The sequence below is a fragment of the Eubalaena glacialis genome, chromosome 6 (assembly GCF_028564815.1).
Source record: "Eubalaena glacialis isolate mEubGla1 chromosome 6, mEubGla1.1.hap2.+ XY, whole genome shotgun sequence".
In the NCBI taxonomy this organism is placed as follows: domain Eukaryota; kingdom Metazoa; phylum Chordata; class Mammalia; order Artiodactyla; family Balaenidae; genus Eubalaena; species Eubalaena glacialis.
The window spans coordinates 31286549-31304843 of NC_083721.1; the positions used below are offsets into that span (position 1 = coordinate 31286549).

General features: G+C 37.3%; 1 protein-coding gene across 5 annotated transcripts in view; it reads left to right on the plus strand.

The window, feature by feature from the left end:
- ROBO2 (roundabout guidance receptor 2) overlaps positions 1–18295 on the plus strand; it is a 572640-nt gene that overhangs the window by 98006 nt on the left and 456339 nt on the right. The window lies entirely within an intron of this gene.

Below are 18295 nucleotides of genomic sequence, written 5' to 3' on the forward strand. Positions count from 1 at the left end.
GTGGGTCTCTTGTAGACAGCATATACACTGGTCTTGTTTTTGTATCCATTCAGCCACTCTATGTCTTTTGGTTGGAGCATTTAATCCATTTACATTTAAGGTAATTATCCATATGTATGTTCTTATTACCATTTTCTTAATTGTTTTGGGCTTGTTATTGTAGGTCTTTCGTTCTCTTGTGTTTCCTCCCTAGAGAAGTTCCTTTAGCATTTGTTGTAAAGCTGGTTTGGTGGTGCTGAATTCTGTTACCTTTTGCTTGTCTGTAAAGGTTTTAATTTCTCCGTCAAATCTGAATGAGATCCTTGCTGGGTAGAGTAATCTTGGTTGTAGGTTTTTCTCCTTCATCACTTTAAACATGTCCTGCCACTCCCTCTGGCTTGCAGAGTTTCTGCTGAAAGATCAGCTGTTAACCTTATGGGGATTCCCTTTTGTGTTTGTTGTTTTTCCCTTGCTGCTTTTAATATTTTTTCTTTGTATTTAATTTTTGATAGTTTGATTAACATGTGTCTTGGCGTGTTTCTCCTTGGATTTATCCTGTATGGGACTCTCTGTGCCTCCTGGACTTGATTAACTATTTCCTTTCCCATATTAGGGAAGTTTTCAACTATAATCCCTTCAAATATTTTCCTAGTCCCTTTCTTTTTCTCTTCGTCTTCTGGGACCCCTATAATTTGAATGTTGGTGCGTTTAATGTTGTCCCAGAGGTCTCTGAGACTGTCCTCAATTCTTTTTATTCTTTTTTCTTTATTCTGCTCTGCAGTAGTTATTTCCACTATTTTATCTTCCAGGTCACTTATCCGTTCTTCTGCCTCAGTTATTCTGCTATTGATCCCTTCTAGAGAATTTTTAATTTCACTTATTGTGTTGTTCATAACTGTTCATTTGCTCTTTAGTTCTTCTAGGTCCTTGTTAAACATTTCTTGTATTTTCTCCATTCTATTTCCAAGATTTTGGATCACATTTACTATCATTATTCTGAATTCTTTTTCAAGTAGACTGCCTATTTCCTCTTCATTTGTTAGGTCTGGTGGGTTTTTGCCTTGCTCTTTCATCTGCTGTGTGTTTCTCTGTCTTCTCATTTTGCTTAACTTACTGTGTTTGGGGTCTCCTTTTTGCAGGCTGCAGGTTCGTAGTTCCCGTTGTTTTTGGTGTCTGTCCCCAGTGGCTAAGGTTGGTTCAGTGGGTTGTGTAGGCTTCCTGGTGGAGGGGACTAGTGCCTGTGTTCTGGTTGGTGAGGCTGGATCTTGTCTTTCTGGTGGGCAGGTCCACGTCTGGTGGTGTGTTTTGGGGTGTCTGTGGCCTTATTATGATTTTAGGCATCGTCTCTGCTAATGGATGGGGTTGTGTTCCTGTCTTGCTAGTTTTTTGGCATAGGGTGTCCAGCACTGTAGCTTGCTGGTCGTTGAGTGGAGCTGGGTCTTGGCGTTGAGATAGAGATCTCTGGGAGATTTTCGCTGTTTGATATTACGTGGAGCTGGGAGGTCTCTTGTGGACCAGTGTCCTGAAGTTGGCTCTCCCACGTCAGAGGCACAGCCCTGACGCCTGGCTGGCTGGAACACCAAGAGCCTGTCATTCACACGGCTCAGAATAAAAGGGAGAAAAAAAGAAAGAAAGAAAGAAGAAGATAAAATAAAATAAAGTAAAATAAAATAAAAAATAAAACATAATTAATATAAACATTTTTTAAAGTAATAAAAAAAAGAAGAAAGAAAGAAAGAAGAGAGCAACCAAACCAAAAAACAAATCCACCAATGTTAATAAGTGCTAGAAACTATACTAAAAAAAAAAAAAAAAAAAAAAAAAAGGACAGACAGAACCCTAGGACAAATGGTAAAAGCAAAGCTATACAGGCAAAATCACACACAAAAGCATGCAAATGCACACTCACAAAAAGAGAAAAAGGGAAAAGAAATATATATATATCTTTGCTCCCAAAGTCCCCCTCCTCAATTTGGGATGATTCGTTGTCTATTCAGGTATTCCACAGATGCAGGTACATCAAGTTGATTGTGGGGATTTAATCCGCTGCTCCTGAGGCTGCTGGGAGAGATTTCCCTTTCTCTTCTTTGTTCGCACAGCTCCCGGGGTTCAGCTTTGGATTTGGACCCGCCTCTGCCTGTAGGTCGCCTGAGGGCGTCTGTTCTTCGCTTAGACAGGACGGGGTTAAAGGAGCAGCTGATTCGGGGGCTCTGGTTCGCTCAGGCGGGGGGGAGGGAGGGGTACGGTTGTGGGGTGAGCCTGCTGCAGCAGAGGCCAGCGTGACGTTGCACCAGCCTGAGGCACGCCGTGCGTTCTCCCGGGGAAGTTGTTCCCGGGTCACGGGAGCCTGGCCGTGGCGGGCTGCACTGGCTCCCGGGAGGGGCGGTGAGGTTAGTGACCTGTGCTTGCACACAGGCTTCTTGGTGGCTGCAGCAGCAGCCTTAGCGTCCCATGCCCGTCTCTGGGGTCCGCGCTGACAGCCGTGGCTCGCGCCCGTCTCTGGAGCTCCTTTAAGCGGCGCTCTGAATCCCCTCTCCTCGCGCACCAGGAAACAAAGAGGGAAGAAAAAGTCTCTTGCCTCTTCGGCAGCTCCAGACTTTTTCCCAGACTCCCTCCCGGCTAGCTGTGGCGCACTAGCCCCTTCAGGCTGTGTTCACGCCGCCAACCCCAGTCCTCTCCCTGGGATCCGACCGAAGCCCGAGCCTCAGCTCCCAGCCCCCGCCCACCCCGGCGGGTGAGCAGACAAGCCTCTCGGGCTGGTGAGTGCTGGTCGGCACCGATCCTCTGTGCGGGAATCTCTCCGCTTTGCTCTCCGCACCCCTGTGGCTGCGCTCTCCTCCGCGGCTCCGAAGCTTCCCCCCTCCGCCACCCACAGTCTCCGCCCGCGAAGGGGCTTCCTAGTACGTGGAAACCTTTCCTCCTTCACAGCTCCCTCCCACTGGCGCAGGTCCCGTCCCTATTCTTTTGTCTCTGTTTTTTCTTTTTTCTTTTGCCCTACCCAGGTACGTGGGGAGTTTCTTGCCTTTTGGGAGGTCTGACGTCTTCTGCCAGCGTTCAGTAGGTGTTCTGTAGGAGTGGTTCCACATGTAGATGTATTTCTGATGTATTTGTGGGGAGGAAGGTGATCTCCACGTCTTACTCTTCCGCCATCTTGAAGCTCCTACCAAATTATTGAATTTTAAATCCAGTAATGGGTTGTACTTGGAATGGTACTTCAAACCAAAACTTACCTAGGGTATATTAATACTAAGAAGCCTTGCAACCACATGTTCCAACATTGTAAGATCTTCACAATGAAATTATGACTTAATGCCTAAAGTTTGTGTTTGAATCCTACATCACTTGAGTGATTTGGAAGTGTGGTATGTAATGCAGATATGAAACCAGTTCAGTAACTTAAAAAAAATTTGTTTGCTGCGTCGGGTCTTTGTTGCGGCACGTGGGATCTTCGTTGTGGCATGCGGGATCTTTCGTTGTGACATGCGGGTTCTTCATTGTGGCATGTCGGCTTCTCTCTAGTTGTGGTGTGCGGGTTTTCTCTCTCTAGTTGAGGCGTGTGGGGTCAGTAGTTGTGGCGCGCAGGCTTAGTTAACCCGCGGCATGTGGGATCTTAGTTCCCCGACCAGGGATCGAACCCCTGCCCCCTGCAATTGGAAGGCGGATTCTTTACCACTGGACCACCAGGGAAGTCCTACCAGTTCAATAACTTAACAGTTCCTAGGTATAAAGATCAACCCATCCTCACAACAAAACACTCCTTCAGAGTACATCAGTATTAGTGCCAATTCGCACTTTACAGTAAAGCTTTGTGTTCCTGTAGGCTGTGTCTTCTGCACTCAGATTTTAAAAAGACCTCTCATCCTCTCTTTCTCTGAAGTTGGACAGCAGCCGAAGTAGCAGCTGCCTCACTAGTCACTTTTCTTCCCCTTGTTTGGATAATTATGAGCAAAGGTCAATCACTTTCCCATCAAGGCAAATCCTGACAACCCCACTTGTCAGAGCCTAAGTTATAGATGACATGCTTGTCAACATCAGAAAACGTGAATGTATCTTTACTTCCTCGTGACCAGCTGAACGTCAAAACCCCACAGAAAACTGGAGGCAGGAGGGGATGATGGAAGGGTGACTGTATGCCCTGCGTTTATCAACTGCAGATATATAGTTCTAGGGAGATTTTTGTAATTTTAAGCTTCACAAATGGACAATTACATTCCGCTTGTTAAACATGGATTATGAGCACCCTGATGGAATGGAAATACTTCTGTTAACAGTGTGACCTTGTAGTGCCTTAGACAGAGAGGTTTCACTTTTATTGTGGTATTTTTTTCTGAAGCCAGCTTAATTTTTAGGTGAAGATGAAATGTTTTAAAGCTGAGAGGGGACCAAATAATGCTCTTTTTATAACCAGATTCTGAGTGAACTGAAAGTTCAGCTAGGACCATTATAGGGATAAAGACACACTGCACACTGAAGGAGCAAGGAGATAGATATATTCTTTACGCTATGAAATTTGATATTAAGCTTGTACTGCTCAGATTATGTCAGAGATCCATTTACATTTAATTATACAGTACCTCCCAGTCTCCCTGAAATCAGCATTCATAGAAATATGCATGATTGAGTCTGCTGGTAACTGACCCTGAAAACATAAACAGAGCAAATTATACTCCTATCAACATGTTAACTTCATACACTTTCAATAATCCCAGCACTTTGACTTAAGAGAATATGGTGCGAGGTTAAAATTTAGCCCAGGGTTCCAATTTAGTACCTACTTGTGGTATACCTTCCTCTATACAATAAAACATTTTCCTAAAATTCTGTGGGCCATTTTATTCTAAATACTTGAAGGGCTTTCTGTTTAAAGGGAACCTGTAGAAATTTCTTTTTAACTTCTTCTTGGAAAGTAAGAAATCCTTCTGTACCGTAAATCATTACCGTCAAGTCTTTATGCTGTACACCTTAAAGTTATAGTGCCGTATGCCATATTATATCTCAATAAAACTGAAAATAATATTACCTCCTCACTTCTCCCTTGTTTAAACCAAAATTTTTATTTGCTGCATTCTATGAGTGTTATGTAGTGAGTTACCTATGGTGTGTCGTGATAAATTGTTAATGAGACTTTCACTCTCAGGGTGAAAGAAACCATTAATTTCCAAGAAAGTTATGACCCAATGTGATAATTTAGGATTAGAAAGAAAGTGTGCTAAGTATTTTCTGAAATGAACAAATCTAACCTAACCTTACAGCAAGTAATATTTATCCAAGATTAATAAGAATTTAAGCCTGTATAGAAATATAGTAAGTTGTGGATATATAATTCCTTCTAGCCAAGCAGCACTTGCTTTTTCCTTTATATCCTAAGGTGCAATACATAAGCTCTCATAATAGGTGTACTTGTTTTATCCTTGGTCATTCTCATTATGTTTTTAGGCAGAATGATATGCTCTAGGTGACACTCTTGAAGCCCATTGCTTTGATTTTCTTCCTTTCTTCTCCATCACCCTGTTGCCTACCTTCCAGTTTTTCACCTTTCATGACCCCTCCCAAGAATGGAGTCAAAGACTGGCAAATATACAGGTGTTTTGTCACTTCTTTTTTGTCCCCTCCTCAGTTATTCATTATGGTAATGGCACTTTGTGATGTGCAGTTTCTGGATTTATGACCCATTCTCGATAAGCGTAAATCTGGACTGCGTGTGCATCTTTGATAAGGTTCTAATTGGATAGCGGTGACCTTTCTGAATGTAATTCAGGGAGGAAGATTAAAAAGCAGTCCAGGAAGTGACAGGTTTGGGACAATAACGTATGAATTCAGCTCTGCTGGCAGGCAAGAGTTGTAAGCTGTGATAAATTAGAGGCAAGCCAAACAGGCTTATACTGAATGAATGATTTTTCATTTCTTTTACATCCTTGGGTAAAACTCTATTGCAGGAATTGTGCTAACACCACTGTGTCTTCCTACTCCTGTGTTATACTACTCTTTTACTGATTGTAGAAGCTAGAAAATTATTCAGTTAATGTAGTTTTAAAATGACTGAAGACCACATACTTAATTAAAAGTACAGGCTCCGTTTAGCACGCTTGTGAATTCTTATAAATTGAACAGTTAGTATTTGGAAGAGAGCTACCAAAACTCAGAAAAATCTCTCTGTCTCACTCTCTCCTACTTTCCCTCCCTTTCTCACACCTGTATGTAAAGCCTATTGAAATATCCAAATGTATATACACACTCAGATCTTGAGAACACCTTTATCCAATTTTAAAGCTTTAAATTTAAATTTTAAAAGATTGATTCTAAAGGAGAATCAATCTAATCAGGAAACACCTAATTAATATTCCTATATATTTGATAAAATCATAAACTCTTAACATATCTTCAAGTTTGAATATGTAGTGGAAATACACTTGTATAGAAAAGTATACTTAATTATATGTTTAAAGGTTAAGAACACATACCCTCACTTAAAAATAGATATGTCTTCAAAAGTAGGCTGAGATTTTTCCTCCAAAGTGACACTTCTCCTTAGTGTCAATAGCAAATCTTAAGTATATTACTATAATAAAAATATTAATTAAATGGAAATAACTTTAAAAAGGAGACATCGTAAAAGCTAAAATGTAACTTTATCAGATGATTTTGTAAAATGCGGCCCTTTTTTGCTATTGGAGCCTCTTGCTTATACACATGGAATACAAAATAAGTTGTACAAGTAGCAGGAACTTATTGGTTGGGCCTCCCTACCAGGATTAATGGAGGGATGAGTTCTTTCCTTTAACTTCCTCCTCACACTCCGCACACGTGAGCTCCTTCAAGGAGCACAGGGCATGCCAATTCAGAATTTCCTTTAAACGGAGCCCTCTGGAGCTTGCTATAGGAGGAAGGGAAGGCAGATACCTTTTCTGAGGGCCTGAGGTGGGTCAGATGCCATGCTCCCCGTGTACATATAGAATTGCATTCTGGCCTTATCATAACTCAAGGAGATGTTGTTATTAGCCCTGTTTTTACAGGTGAGAGGTGTTTCCTCCAAATTCAGCACAGGGCTTGGTCCCCAGCCGTCATTATGCAAGTGGAAAACAAAATGAGTAAGGCCAGGTATACTCAACTAAGGTTACAGTAATTGAAACCGGGCAAAACCGGATTTGAATCTGGGCTCTGTGTATCTTAACATAAGCAAGCGCACAAAGAAAAGGAAACTTCTAGCTGTATTGCTTTATGACAGTTTTGCAAATCATCTCCCAGACACCATTTTTTAAACAAGGGCTTTTAAAGATATTCTTCACATGCTATACAATTCATCCATTTAAAGTGTCAAACATCATTTTATATTTTATAGCTGCTATAAAATCAGTATAATATACTGTGTCTTCTTCATCTCTGTTTAATACTTGTGGACTGAACACCTATTTTTTTGACCTAGATATAGAAAATAAGAAGTAAAAAGTATTTTCCCCACTTCAATCCAGTGTTGCATATTTCTGCTAAATTCTTGGTTACCTAAATATTGATATTCTTTCAGAATTTCTCTGACATTCATTATTTCCTGTTCATTTTTTCATATTCACTATTCTGGTGTCCCCCCTATGACAGTTGCTCGCACTATTCCTAGGAGCACTTGTTCATATGCTTTCTAGACTTCTTGCTACTCCATTCTACCCTGTAAGCTTACTGACAATTGAATTATTCTAAAACATTTACTTTCTGCATGGCACTTCGCTTTCCTTAAAGCACATTGTCTGTCAGGTTAAGTTAAAAAGAAAGACCACCATTCACTGATTTACTCTGAATTCCCTACATGCTCTGATTCTACCTTATTTATGAAACCCTTGCATTTCATAATTCCTATCAGGAAATGCCTCCTCTACGTAGACAAAACCCTCAATCTCTCACTTATGTTAATGTTTATTTCTGACTCAGTGGCTTTTCTTACTTGTTTAACCAACTTAATCTCCATTTTCTTTTCCTCTTAAATGTACTGCAAGATGAAAATTAAATCGTAGTTCCTTTATCAAACCTTACTCTCATACAAGTCCAGATTCTATTGGCCCTTTCCTCCTTTGAAATCCCATTGAATTTACAGGGTTTTTTTTTTACATAATTTAACTCTGGGTAATCATTGGTCCCATATTTTTCCATATGAATGTTTCATATGGGGAAATTTTGACTCTTTAAATATTTTAAACCTCTTAAGAACATACTCTATGTATGATTTTTTCCATGGCAGTATTCTTCCCAGCATGTTCTGCTTAAAACAATGTATTTTTGTCTACACTATATATAAATACACATGTACATATACACATCACCTTGTTCAAAAAGAAAATATTATAAGACACTTTATTTAAACTTTGTAAACTTTGGATGAAATAGTGAATCAATATCAGCCTCAAATATCAGTGATAGTGTGAGCCCTGAAGTAATTATTTATTAATGCCTTGCTCAGTGGAGCACGATGATGAAAATGGGCAATAGATACATCTCTGAGCATTTGTTTTATCTTATTTTAATCTCCCTAATTGTAAAAATACGGATCATGAAAGGAAGTTGTCAGTGGCCCTGGTACATTTATCTTTTTCCACTTTCTTTTAAATATTAATATCATATATAATGAAGGTACTTTGATTCAAACTGAAAACGAATATGAGAAGTTCATTGGCTTTAATAGTTTAGAGTCCTGAGTCTCCACAATAGTTATCTGAAGAGTGGCTAGTGTAGTTTAGCTGGGTGAACATGAGCTATGTAGATAATGTAGAGAATTCATTTCTCCAGGAGCTAAGAAGTCAAAAAAGAAATTCTAAGGAAAAGAAGTTCATGATCTTTTAACTTCTTAAAAAGTATTACGATAAAATAATATGAATACTGATTCATGGGAGACGTTGAAAATTCAACATTTGTGTTATAACAATTATGGTTATGAAAAATGTATGTTTAGATTTGCAAGTATATTACTGTGATTCTTGCAGCTAATTTTCTAAAGGAGAAGTAATGTGATTTAGTACATATGCTTTTATATGGCATTGAGGTTAAAAGCTCTACATTGCTTTAAAAAGTTAAGAGAGACACTAATTTAAAATGTTAGTAAAACATTGCTTAAACTTTTATGTGTTTCAGAATATCCCCACATATTCTAAAAGTAAGCAAGCTATAAAACCTTGATGGATCTTTTAACATGAAATATGACAAGGTGATACTTTTCCTGATTTAAGGATATCATTTTTCTGCCTCCACCACCCCTCAACTGAATGAGATTAGCGTTGGGGTGACCTCAAATAAATATGGCATAAATCTGTATTGGTTTAAGTGTCGATAGAAAAGATGGCTTCTACATGTACAATAAACAACCTGACGACATTCTTCTTTTCTAATTAATACTCTTTCACATACTTTCTTTCAAACTCTGGTAGCATGCTTATCCATTTGTGTGTACTGTGTGACATTATTGCTCTTTGTTTCTTGACAATTCTGAGGGAGAAGAGGCAGTGGTTTGGGACTTCTGGTATCTTAAGTTTCTGGGTAGCCATCTCATGCACTTAACTGCTGGAGGTAGCCATTAGAAAATGCAGAAAGCTGCTGTTCAGGTCATCTAAAAATTTCATTCCTGCCACTTAAATGTCATAAGGTAGTGAACATAAGGTCTTCTACAAGCTGCAGACTCCCAGGCTGCTGCCATGTCAGGAAGCCAAAGAAATCAAAGAGCCACCTACTGACCCTCCCTAGTGTCTGGGCTTGTCGTCTTCTATCAGTAGCGTGCCACCATCAGTGAGATACACGTGTACCTCCTGCCTGCTCCGGGTTTGGCAGCCCCCTGATCTCTGCACCTGTTTGCTTATACATGAGCTGTGCATGTTTGAATTTAAATAGATGCAGGGGGTGGAGCAAGGGGGGAAGGGCAATGGCTCTGTCAGAAGCGGTTCATTACTGTGTGCAGAAAAGCCAAAACCTGCTTGTAGGGAGATGGGGAGGCACGATCGGACAGTTTTGGTTGATAAAAGATGAGTTTTCTCTGTGGAAATCATCATTTTTTCTTCCAAGAGTTGAATAGGGGAGGATTTTAGTAAAAACAAAGTTAATACTCATTTTGATTATCTTCTCTATCAATATACGATATCTTCAGTTACATAGAGAATTGTAAATACAATGATGAATTGTGTTACCTGGATCTTTTCTAAAGTTACTGTCCCTAAAAACTTCAAATGATGCCATTGTAAAAAGCTGATTGATTAGTCTAACATGTTAAAGAAAGAATGTGAAATTCAGGCATGCATATAGGTGGAATTTTTAGTAAATTTATATATCTATGCTATATGCAATACACACCTGTTTATGTTAGGAAGTTATCTACCTAACAAGAAGCAATACTACTGGCTTTCTTTTTTAGCTTGTTTGCTAAACTGCAGTTTATTTAGATATAGTTCCATTCTGGTTTACTGGCTCTAGCATCATGTGTTCTGTCTTCTGGTCTTTGAATCAGAAGACCTGAGACTGGTTGCTGCCTTTGGTATTTCTTAGTTCTGTGATCCTTGCGTGGCTTATTTAATCTTCCTGAGGCTCAGTATTTTCATCTGTAAAAAGGGAGAACTGGTGCCCACTTGAGAGGGCTCCAAAGGGTGAAAATTTAATAACACAATAACAGAGGTTTTTTTCAAACTATAATGTGTTAAATAAATTGTTACATTAGGTAGTGTTACTTTTAATATTGATGTTATATAAAATTAGCCACCATCTTCATAAGATAAAATACTTGGTTTACTAAATAAACTTTCTTTATAAGGACAAAGTATTTTCAAAAACGAATTTGTGACCATAGTGATAAAAGTTCCATAGAAATATTTCCTGTGTAAAAGCACAGTTTTGTATGTTAAAATGTTTTCATGATGTACTTTTCTATTATATGTAGTTTACAAAATAATTCTAGAGACTCAAAATGGAATCTTTAATATAATATCATTGCTAATATCACACTTCACTCTTATTTTATTGTGCCAAGAATTAGTGTAAAAGTTATACAGACTGATGTATCCTTTTTTCTCTGGGTTTTTAACATTTAATCTAACAAGAAAAGATGAAATACCTTGGGGAGAGAATCTGACATTTATAAATATACACTTCTTCCCTCTCACACACTTATATCCCTAAAAGCTGTAAAAGATCTGTTGAATTTGGGGGATACCTTGAAAGACTTAAAGCTGTCAGCATTGCACTACCCCTAGTAGGTGGTTTGAGCAAATGAGCAGCCTTGAACTTTACACACAGAGTTCCAGAGCCTGGGCAGGAGGCAGTGCATCTGCAGGTCCTTGCATGACTAATTTCCTGTTGGCAAGTGATTTTATTATCATTTAAATAAGAATGTATTATAATAGCAGTAAACTTGCCAGATGGCTAAATTAGTAAATTTTAAAGGATACAGGTTTAAAACACTACTGTGCTTCCTCCTTTAATGTTTTCCCCCACTCCTCACCCCATTGCAATCAACTGTTTTGGTTACCACTTCTGATTTAGCCACTTTCATCATTCCTATTGATTAAAAGGATTTTAATAACACAATACTGCGTTGTCTGTTTTAGCACAGGACGTATTGTGATTCATTGCTATTTGGGGAAACCCAAGTATGAGTAGGCATTTCCTTGTGCATTCCCTGTGCCTGATAATCTCTGCATGAAAACTGTGTTTCTACCTTTACTCACCCAACATTTAACAAAAGAAATACTACGGGAACTCATTTCTTACTCCTTGTACAAAGGTAAAATAATACACAAAAGAATTACATTGTATTCATTTCTCATGTTCTCTGTCCTTAGTAAAAACATTTTTAAGGCAGCATTATGTGAAGATAATCTCAAGGAGAAGAGATTACTGATGTTGCAGCTTTCGCAATTTTTCCTAGAGAGTACAGGCACAAAAATAATTCCTATCAGATGAGATCTTACAAATATTAAATCCCATTATGTCAAACAAATGCCATTAAATATGAAACAAAATATTGACTCTATTTCATAAAATAGTTTATGGTTCACAAATACATTTAATATAGCATTTTAAACTACCAATTTAGCTTAATTAAGAGGTACAATTTCCTTAATCCTGCTTAAATAAAAGCAACAGCATGTACTGCATACTCTCCCTCAGATTTTTTAACGGAATGCCTGAAAAAGTTGGGTGTTGGGGTTACAGTTACCCAACAGAGATTCTGCTGCTTCCTTTCAATTTAAGGTATTAAAATCACTACTGACCAAAGTACATTAATTAAAAGCTTGGAGATACTGCGAAGTCTAATGGTATTTTGCAAACATATGTACGTAGATAGTATTTAATGTAGACTAGAGATCCTGGCTGGGGGAGTTAGTATCTATGCATGCCCTTACTAAGCCTTCCTAGTAGCTATCTCCATGCTTGGAAAACTCAACTTGCAACCTGTAAGATTATGTATTTGTCCTGAGTTCAGTAGTTGTCACAGGAGGTTTGTATTCCCACAGGTCAGGAGTGGCTTATAGGAGACTTAGATACTTTTGTTGACATTAGGCAGCTTCAAACAGCCCTCTCATCCAACTCACAGCTTGAACTTTCCTCACCTACCAATATCTGTGTTGGCTGCCTGACAAGCAAACTGTTGAAGAACGTCTTTAAGGAGAATAGATTATTGATTTGGTTGCATTCAGTCTTGTCCCAGATGTGCTCTATATTAAATATTTTGGTCTTTAAGGCCTTATTCCTATTTTGCTTTTTTTCCCTCCTTTTGTGATTCTACTGTCATTAGTGCTGGGGTTCTCATTTTCTTTTCTCTCAATTCTGCATATTTACTTCTTAATTGTGTACTGTTTAGGCAGGGTTATAGCTAATTTGTGAAATAACAGGAAAATTGGTGAAGAAAACAAAGCAAAAGAAAATGGCTTCCTCAGGAAAATGTCACTTTGGATAATTATTTTATTTTATTTTTTGTTCCTGGTTTTTCCCTTTTCAATGGATATATAATTATATCATTGTTTCAGTAATGTGAAACAAAAATTAGATGTGGAGGAAAACTCTAAATAGGGAACGATAATATTCTTTTAAAATGAAGAATTTAACTAAACCACTCTAAACTCCCCTGCTGGGCTCAGGCAAGCTGAAATTAATTCAAGACGGCAGATAAAATTTTTAACCAGGCCGAGTGGAGATGACGGGTGTGACAGCTCTCAGTTAAAATGTCTTTTAGTGGCAAATGCATGCGTATTAGTCAAGAGATGTGACATAACTGTCCCGGGTGAGAGAAATGAACCAATGACCATTTGCATTGAGAACAAAAGAAAAATTCTTTATAGTAAAACGTGGAGAAGGACAGATGAGTAACTCGTTCACTTTTTGTAATCTTTTTACCTTAAAAAAGCCTCTGAAAGTTAAGAGGAACATTTTATCTCAAACTGTGGTTCTTTTCTTTCTTGTTTATATATCAGAAAAGAAAGGATTGTTGAATAAAATATTTATGGCCGGGCAAGATGGGTTATCTTTTTTTCCCCCTTTTCTGCAGAGAACAACAGAAAAGTGTCTGTAGATAATCATACTTCAAAGCCAGGCTAGAAAAGCCTTATAAATTATAAAATGCAGATTTGGCTACATCAATGAAATCCTGAAATGAGAAGTTTTTGTTGTTTTTTTTTCCCATAAGGACACTGGCTCCTAATTCTTGCACTTTTCAAGGATAGTTTATTACAGAGCAGTGCCAACAAAACAAAAGTGGATGTGATTCTATGGCAGAGTGTTATAGGGAATTAAAATTATTTGGAAACTATGGTTGGCAGGATTTGAATGTCAAGTTTAATTAACTTTAAGAACAGATGCTTTCAAGACATAGTAGTTACAAGTTAGAGCTGCAAGTATAATTGAGTTTTTAACAGTATACAGTTTATTTCCCAATTAAAATAAAATTTCATTATCATAATTTTGTTATTAGAAAATGTGACATTTCATGCTTTAACATGGACACTTAAGTAGGAACCGAGAACTTACCATCTTTCTATCAAAAGAATTAAGCTAGATGTATTTTAAATATAAAGACAAATAAAATACATATTTCCAGTTTAGAAGTTAGTTGCTATTTCCTTTAATAATGTATTATCCTCAAAAGTTTATATAAGAACATAAAAAATTTATTACAACAGTATATGAGCCAAAGCAGAATTATGTATACAAAGGTACAATGAAGCTGAGTGGGTTAAGAACATGCCACAGAAATAAAGTTGTAATTTATCTGGGCCTTCAGGGATAAATAGGAATTTCCAATCAAAGAAGATTATTTTTATTCCAAGTGAGGTAAACAGAGAAATAGTTTTTTGTTTGGTTCGGTTTTTTTTTTTCTTTTTCTTTTTTTTTTTTTAACATCTCTGGTCTTTCCTTCTCCTTCTCCTTCTCCTTTGCAGGAATGTTCTTGTATTCCAGGTTATTAAAATTTTGAATTCCTTAATTCTCAATTCTGAGTCCTTCTTACAACCTGTACATGCTTCCTAAACTATTGCATCTATACACATGGCTTTAATTATAACCTGTCTGCAAATTACTACCAAATTTATGTCTCTGAGGTAGGCCAGTCTGCTGAGCTACAGGCCCGTGTTTTCAACTGTGTATTTGACAATTATTCTTAAATGCTTCAGGTGTACTTCAAACTCATAATGTCTAAAATGTTACCAACGATGTCTCTCAACATCCAAAAGAACCCTCTTCAGGTACTCTAGCCCAACAAATGGCATTCATTTGCTTACGCTCTTTGACTCCCTCTCTTAGCCCCCAAATCTAACCCAGAACCAAGTCCTATTGATTTTACCTTTAAAAAATCTCTCTTATGATCTCACTTCTCTCATTTCCATCAAACAACCATCATATCTCACCTGGGCTACTGTAATTTCTAATTCGTTTTTCTCTTTATTACATTCTCAATGATTTATCAAAATGAAATACGGATTAAATACCTTTCATTGGCTTCTCATTGTTTAAAAGGACTTATGTTGGATGATTCCCACCTATTTTCTCCTAATTATACTTTCTCTCTATGGTTCAGCCTCATATTTTAAGTTCTGTAAATTCATCAAGCTTCCTCCTGCCCCAGAGCCTTTGCACATGCGGTCTTTGCTTGTAATGTTTTTTAATTCCATAGACACATATGTAACTTGTACTCATCTTTCATGTCAGCTCAAAGTCACACCAGGGATGCCTGCATTGACTAGCCTCCTCTTTCCCCTCAGGCTAAATTAAATTCCATATTCTGGCCACTCAATGCAGCATACATCTTCCTCTCTATCAGTTCTCAGAGTGAGAAATTTTTATATATTACTGGCATTAGTTGCTTAATGTCTGCCTTGCATATTAGGTTACCTTTTCCAAGTGTATCAGGATAGTATTATATACCTGCAGTATGAGGGGTCATCTATTTTTTATAGTAAAATTGATTAGTGAATATACCTCATACATGTGTAATCATTGAGTTTGGGTTGCACATAAACTTAAAATTATTATTTTCAGTTTTGCATTGAAAGTTAATTTTGGTGCTGACTTTATGTGTTTAGGTACAGTATCACTTAGTTCACTGAGTGCCTTTCAAAATGGTCTGAAGTCTTAAAGAAAAGGAAAAAAAATTTTTTTTAAATGGAAGATGAATTAATATTCTTATTATCTTTGCCTGGTTTTCTACCTTTACTCTGGACCATTTTGACCGCAAGAAGACTGCAATCAGCTACAACCTCAAGGTTTCATTCATCCAATTTGCCAGAATGAATGCTTTGTGAATCTTCTCTTTCAGATCTCTAGCATAATTTTATGTGGACAGCTGTCTGTCAGCATACACTATTTTGACAGACTGCACTTTGATTTGCTGTTCAGGTTGTCTTTGACTAAGTTTGTGATAATGCTCAAGTATTTCTATTTTATGCTTATTTACTGATATAAGTATCCAATGCACCTTAAATAGGTGAAAAATATTTTTTTAATTTTCCATGCCCAGCTCAGCACAAAATAATAGCATTTTCTTTTATGTCTTACTTTAAAATTTGCATTGCAATTGACATATTTAGGTGAGGTTGAAGAAATTAAGCAATACCATTTGGGCCTTTCCATGGTACATATACATAAAATTTATCATTGACCATGAATATATTCTTGATTTTCACAAAATCTCTCCCATTTAAGTTCTGTTCTTTAGATTGTTTTTTTTGTCCATTGACTTTACTATGCTCTAGTATATGTACTTTCTAGTACTGTAGCATCAGCACAATCCTCAGTTATATCACATTATTTGAAGATGTGCATTTCAAATAATTTTCTCCTACTCTTCTGCTTTTGGTAGCACTTCTTAGGATCACTGTACAACACTATCTTGGGTATATTCCTCTTATCTATCCTTTGTATTCATTCAGCAGAGTACATTTGTGCTACAACTATGGCCTGCCTGTTTACAGATGATGACAATTAACAACCTTCTTGATACCGATAACTCTTGGCCTTTAAAGTTCAGCAACACAGTTTGTTGATGATACTAAGAAAATACCCTGGGATAGCTCTGAGAAATATAATGTAAACCACATAAGTAATTTAAAGTTTTCTAGGAGCCATATTAGACAGGTAAAAATAAACAGGTGAAATTAATTTAGTAATATTTAACACAATGTCCAAAATTTTGTATCAGTATATAATCAGTGTAAGTTATTAATGAGATACTTTAAATTCTTTTTTTCCATGCTAAGTCTTTGCAGTCCAGTGCTACGTTACACTTGCAAAACATATTAATTCAAACTAGCCCCCTTTCAGTGCTCAATAGCCATATGTGGCTGGTGGCTACCCTATTGAACAGTGCCTTTCTAGGAGCTTGCTATTCAAAGTGTGCCTCTAGAACAAGCAGCATCCTCATCACCCATGAGCATGTTACAGGTGCAGAATATTAGATCCCACCCCAGACCTACTAGATCAGAATCTTACCTCACACCAGTCAGAATGGCCATCAACAAAAAATCTACAAACAATAAATGTTGGAGAGGGTGTGGAGAAAAGGGAACCCTCCTACACTGTTGGTGGGAATGTAAACTGGTACAGCCACTATGGAGAACAGTATGGAGGTTCCTTAAAAAACTAAAATTCGAACTACCATATGACCCAGCAATCCCACTCCTAGGCATATACCTGGAGAAAACCATAATTCAAAAAGATACATGCACCCCAATGTTCATTGGAGTGCTATTTACAATAGCCGAGACATGGAAGTAACCTAAGCGTCCATCAACAGACGAATGGATAAAGAAGTGGTACATATATACAATGAAATATTACTCAGCCATAAAAAAGAACAAAATAATGCCATTTACAGCAACATGGTTGGACCAGAGACTGTCATACTGAGTGAAGTAAGTCAGACCCAGAAAGGAAAATATCATATGATACCGCTAATATGTGGAATCTAAAAAAAGGATAAAAATGAACTTATTTACAAAACAGAAGTAGAGTCACAGATGTAGAAAACAAACTTATGGTTACCAGGGGATAAGGTGGGGGAGGGATAAATTGGGAGATTGGGATTGACATATACGCACCACTCTATATAAAATAGATTACTAATAAGAACCTACTGTATAGCAAAAGGAACTGTACTCAGTAGTCTGTAATGGCCTATGTGGGAAAAAAATCTTAAAAAAAAATAGTGGATATATGTATATGTATAACTGATTCACTTTGCTGTATACCTGAAACTAACGCAACATTATAAATCAACTATACTCCAATAAAAATTTTAAAAAATAAAAAAAATTAAAAGATCCTCAGCTGATTGGAGGCACATTAAAGGCTGAAAAGTATTGCTCTAGAATTGATGTGACACTTCTAATTTATTAAATGTGTAGAAAATAGGTATTAGTATTACTCTTTATGCCATGAATTATTTTTTATAACACGTTTACTGAGATATAATTCACATACCATAACATTCACCCTTTTAAAGTACAATTCAGTGATTTTTAATATATTCACAGTTGTGCAACCATTACTACTGTCTAGTTTTAGAATATTTTCCTCACCTCAGAAAGAAAGTACTGATAAGCTTTCACAGCCCATTCACTTCTGGCCCCAGCCTCTGGCAACCACTAATCTATTTCCTGTATGTATGAATTTTCCAATTCTAGACATTTCATGTAAGTGGAAGTACAATATATCATATATACTGGCTTTTTTTGTCTGGCTTCTTTCACTTAGCGTGACCCTTTTTGTCTAGCTTCTGTCACTTGGCAAAAAGTTTTTGAGGTTCATCCATGCTGTAGCGTGTGTTAGTATTATATATTTTTATGGCTAGATAATATCCCATTGC